Raw genomic sequence first — 6,112 nt, forward strand, 5'->3', positions numbered from 1 at the left:
GGCTGAAACGGGAGGATTAATATGAGTCTGAGCTTTGTAATGAGACCCTGTATAAAAAAGGATGTAATGCTGATATGCTACAATGAACTTTTGAAATATTATGTTTTATAAAAAAGGAAAATAGAATACATAGTGTTTAAAAGTAATTTCAATTCCAATTGTATGAGCTATCTAGAATAAGCAAAATCATAAAGAAGGAAAATAGAATTAATGGCCTCCGGGGTTGGGAAGGAGGGAAGTGTGACACGACTGTTAATGAGTTAAGAATTTATTCCTAGGTATCTATAACTGTTGTAGGCTTAGGTACTACTGGTAACTGCACAGATTTGCAGATAGTCTTCAACAAACATTAAACTTTCCAGAGCCTTGATCTTGCATGTTCCACCTTCCTATATCATGAGAAATAAATTTCCATTATTTATAAATTAACAAACCTAAGGTATTTTGCGATAGCCAGATAATTCAATTAAGACAAAAATTGATACTGACAAGTTGTTGTTACTCTACTACCCAAAAATGTGGAAGAAAGTAACTGGCTAATAGGTACAGTCCATGGGTGACACCATAAAGGAATACTCTGGTAAAGGCTAAGAAGAAGAGGTGAGCTACAGACTTAATTTTTACAGAGAATACTTAAGTGGTCTTGATTGGAATATGGGGAGAAATACTGACAGAAAGGACCAGTTATGATGATGGGAATGAGGAACAGGTGATTGGCACTGGAGCATAGGCCCTTTTTGCTACAAATTAGCAAAGAACTTGACTGAAGTTTTGCACCTAAGTACCAAAACTTTTTCAAAACCAGAACTAGGATATTTGGCAGAAAAAATATCTAAGCAAATTACTCAGGGAGCTGCATGGATTCTCTTCAATGCTTTTAGTACTAAGTGCAAGAAGATAGAAATGAATTAAAGATGAAATTTAAAATCATAAAAGAAGCAGAATGTACAAATTTGGAAAGTTCTCAGCCTAGTACTGTGAAAAATAAAAAAAAAAGTGTGTTTGGGAGAGAATGCCAATGGCATGGCCAAAAGAACATTTGGTAAAGAGATTATGGATGACAAGATGGTAAGTGTTATTCATCAAAACAATAGAAGAATGACCTTGAAGATATGTCTTAGATCTTTGGAGCTACCCCTCCTGTCACATATGTAGCGTTCTAGCATCTTAAGGGCAGAGCAGTTTTAAAGGAAAGCCCTAAGTGTCTAGGGGTCCTCAGCAATCAGGTCCTTTTCATTTTTTATTTTGTAATTCTCTCTCTCTCTCTCTCTCTCTCTCTCTCTCTCTCTCTCTCTCTCTCTCATTTGGTATTGGGACCATGTGCTTGCCAGGCAGGAACTGTACGGACAAGCTGTATCCCTAGCCCCTTGTTTTATAAATTCTATTTAGTATATATTTCCTTTTATCTGTGTCTCAGAAAGCTCTGGGTATAGCTCAGGTCATTGCTGAGGAGGCCCCAGGTGTTAAATGTAGTCAGGATCTAGGTGGTGCTAGTTGAAAGATGCATGATACACATGGCTACTTCCACTGGGATTTCAAAGGATAACTCAGAAAGCTTTGGAGCTTAGGAATGGAACTGCTATGTGCAGTAGCACTACAGAAAAAAAGTCTCCACCAGGACAAAATGCAAAGAAACATTGAAGTCAGAACTGCTGGAGAGAAACTTTACTGGATTAATGTTTTGTGTGACCAATGAGATCAAGGCCATCACAGTGTGCACCTACAAGTTCAATGTTTAATAGGGTAACACTTGATGCTACAAATGAATAAAGCAATCAATGTGCAACTTCAGCCTTGGAGACCTACAGGCATTTGACTCCAACATGTTAGAATTGTTCCATGGACTAAGCCCAGCAGAGTCATGGGGCAGGTCTACTTGGAGCCCCAGAGGTTTAACCCTTGCTCTAGTGTGTGATAGGACATGGAGTCAAAGATTATTGTCACCTCATGATTTATGATTGTTGGCATGTTGGGCCCATGGATTTATATAGGACAAGTTATTCTTTGATTGTTTCTCACTTTTAGAATACCAATGTTTATACTTTACTTGTCACATGGTATAACTTGTCTGAATTTGAAACTTCAGGGATGGAGAAGTAATTTACACCCGGATGTATCATACCTTGAGGTTTCACTCATATCTGACTTAGATTTTAGGTAATCATTGGAGTTAATACTCTAAAAATAATGTGGAGTGAATACTCAAATCAGTGAAGTCACAGCAAGATGAGTCTCATGTGACAGTCTAAAAGCTCTAAAATTTATAACTTTAGAAGGAATAATATCTCCGACTGAAGTTGTCAAAGGTGGTAGGAAGGTACTGGACACCAACTTTCTTATTTACATATTGCATAGTTGTCAATGTGGCTATCAGTTAGCCACTTATCAAGGTGAGTAGGAGCCAACAGCTTGGCTCAGTTATGGCTCATTTTAGAAGAGAAAGCATAAAATAGATTAAGTGCTATGACAGTGCAGTCATATTAATAATAATTAAAATACTAATTGACTTATATTAGCAAGAATTGTAACACAGAAAAATGGCCATTAGAACACAAAACATATGAATTTTGGGGTCAAGGTTGGATAGTTATGATTTGACTGTGTCCCTTTCAAAAATTCATATGTTGTATCTTAAAAGGAAAGATTCTAATATTTCAGAGAAGGGACATTTTGGGAAGTGATTAACTTGTGGAGGTTCTGCTTGCCTTATCATTTGTATTTTAGCAGTCTCCCAAAGTTATATATAATAAAGGCTTGGTTTTAAGCACAGCCTTCTTAGGAAGAAGTAGAGATCTTAAAAGGTGAGTCCTAGTGGGAGGTTTTTGGGTCATTATAGGCATGTACTCAGGAAGCATTGGAGACCATGGTCCTATATTTTTCTCTTTATTACTCCCTGCCTATCAATTGAACAGTTTCACTGTGCTATATTCCACCATGATGTGCTGGCAAAAGTCCAAAGCAATGGATCAGGCGCTGAAGCATCTAAAAGTATTGGACAACGTAAACCTATCTCTTAAAAAGTTGTATTTCTCAGTTATTTATTATAGTAATATAAATCTAACATAGTCCTCATGAATGTATAGTGACTTTTATAAAAGAGGATTAGGAAAGCATCGAAATATGTTTTGTTGTCATGGAAGTGTACAATAACAATGCACAATACTGAAATCAGAGGGGAGTTATTACTAGAGATTGAATCTGTTGGTGATTTTTTTCTCAGACTTTCTAGCCTCCAGAAATCTAAGAAATTAATTTTGGTTTTTCAATTTCCCTTCTAAAATATTTTTATTATAGCCTCAGAAACAGATTGATATACACTTATTTCCTATTTTTCATTTTAAACTTGTTATTTGCATTATTCAGTAGATGAAATAATAATTTTTTTCAGGGAACCATCTTTGGTCCTTTGGACTATGTTTTTTTTTCTTTTACATATTTCCCATAGTATCTTATACTTCACCCTTAAAATTGTTTCATGAAATCAATAATTCAGATTGAGCCAATAGACCATCAGCTGCATGAGATCTGATTCTAAAGCTGTACTTCCTCTCCTATTCTGCTTCACTCCTTCTCTCATCTTTAAAATGAACATCTTTAAAGGAGATACTATTGTGGCAAGCAAAGACAGATTCCTATTATTAATACAATAATTACAAAAGAAATAACGCTTGTAATTTTATAGTTTTGTGGGATTTGATGAACAAAGAAAGAAAAAATATGAACAAAACAATTCATTTCCTTGATTTAAAAAAAACAGTGAGATTTCACTACATTGCTAAGGCTGATATTAAACTCCAGAGATGCACAATTTTTAGTCATTGTTACATCACCTGTGTGATTGGGATGTGTCGCATCAGTGTTACAAGACACACTTTGGTGGGGCTGGGGAGATTGCTCAGTGGAATAATTGCTTGCCTGAGAAGTGCAAGTTCCAGAGTTGGATCACTGGTACCATCAAAAAAGAAAAAGAAACAATGTGTATTTGTTAATCAATATTTAAAATATTTGTATGCACTACAAGCAAAAATATGTTAGACATGATGAAGTCAGATATTTACTAAGTGTATTAAATTATTTATTTATTTTTTATTTTTTATTTTTCTGCTGAATCAGGGATTGAACTCAGGCCCTTGCACTTGCCAGGCAAGCACTTATTCTACAAGCCATCTCTCCAGCCCAAATTTTAGAAAATAAATAAAGAGCTGTAAAAGATGGTAAGTTTGGAGAAAGATAAAGTATATTTTCAATAATTTGGGTTGATAATTAGTATGAATATATCTTGAGATCATTATATTTTCTTTCATTCTGCATGACCTTCTTCCAGTACTTTTCATCATATGTAAGGACAGTACAACTCATCTACTTGCCAAAGCCAGAAAACTATCTTTGTACCTTGACTGTAGTCTGCCCAAAAACGTCTTCCAGTATGCAAACAACCTCAAATGTTGTTGGAATCAACATCATAAATATGTTTCTTATTTTCCCACAGCAACTTTCTTAATTATCACTGTCTTAAAATATCAGAACTTTATTGTTTAGTAGCTCTTAGTACAGTAAGTTTGGCCTTTGAAATTTTATATTTTCCCACCCATTCTTCACATTACCAAGATAATGACCCTCATATAAGACCTAGCTTCTTCTCTTCATGAAATCTCCATCACTAAAGGTCAACAATGTATTGTATACATTTTAGTTCTTAATATTGTCACATTGTGCTGTCATTTTTGTAGTTCCCAGATGACTGAGACCATGCATATTTTCATTTATGATATCTCAGTAATCCAGCAGAGTACCAGACATACAGAAGGTGCTCAATATATGTTTGTTGGAAAATGTTATGTATTCACTGTTTTACCTCATCTGACTTAATATGAACATGTATGCTTAAATGTGAAAGGTTTCAATAAGGAGTTGCTTGCCAATACTGAACATTTCTGATATGTACTTTGTTGGCTCTATATTCTCTTATATATGAACTTTGTAGTACATCAATTTTCCTGGCATTTCTGATATAATTTTATAGGGAACAGTGGTAAACAAAAGTCTCAAAGTAACCATGAGTATCCATCAACTCACAATTGCATCATCTCTTTCTGCACATGCATTCCACCCCTACATCTATTCCCTCCTCACCATTGGAAATCAGTAGCAAAATGCAGCAAGAGTAGAAAGCACAAATTGTCACCCTGACATGAAGATTCAGTAACATAATTTCCTTAAAAAGAAGAACTTTATACCTATCAAAAGCTACCTGTTCTAGAGCTAAATGATAATGCTGGAATAACATACTAAAATATATGGGACACAATGAAAGCAGTCCTAAGACTGAAGTTTACAACTTTATATGCCTACATCACAAAAACAGCAAGCCAAATTAATTAACCTAGCAATGCTCTTCAGTGTTCAAGGCAAATAAGAACAATCTAAATAGAAATCTAAGGGGGCCGGGGAGATGGCTCTGTAGATTAAGTGTTTCCCTGGCAAGCGCAAGGGTCTGAGTTCAATCCATAGTTCCACCAAAAAATAAATAAATAAATAAATAAATAAATAAATAAACAAAAATCTAATACATGAAGGGAAATTATAAAAAGAGGGCAGAAAACAATGAAATCAAGACAAAAACAAAGATACAAAGTATGAATGGATTTAAGAGTTGGTGCTTTGTACTTTGCATATCTGCTGATCTATAGAAAGGAGCAGTTATGCTTAATTTGTTTCATCTCCTTTTTTTTAATTGTGCATCTTTTCTTCATAGTTTCTTATAATTTCCTTCTTCTTTGCTTTCCTCTTCAATTTTATATGCATAAAACTGGTAATATGAATAACTGGTTGGAAGACAACACTATGTTTTATAACAAATACTGTGAAATTCACATTACTTTGTTAAGTGAAATTCTGTATCACTTTTAATTTTTTCACTTGTAATCCTAATTTAATCTTTTTTTTTTCTTTTTTTTTTGACTTGGGGACTCTAACTTTATTTTTTTTCTTTTCAAAGTTTTATTGATAAACATATAGCAATGAGACAGTTTCAAATCAAATGGAAAGTACAGTTTCAACAAATAATACACTGCATATATTCTTCTTAGTGGTTAATTGCTGTACAAGATGC

At 34.3% G+C, this 6,112-nt stretch overlaps 1 pseudogene; it reads left to right on the top strand.

The window, feature by feature from the left end:
• The first annotated feature begins 1,023 nt into the window (after nt 1–1,023).
• LOC101571434 overlaps nt 1,024–6,112 on the top strand; it is a 9,231-nt pseudogene continuing 4,142 nt past the window's right edge.

This window comes from Octodon degus, unplaced genomic scaffold (assembly GCF_000260255.1).
Source record: "Octodon degus isolate 3935 unplaced genomic scaffold, OctDeg1.0 scaffold00224, whole genome shotgun sequence".
NCBI lineage: Eukaryota > Metazoa > Chordata > Mammalia > Rodentia > Octodontidae > Octodon > Octodon degus.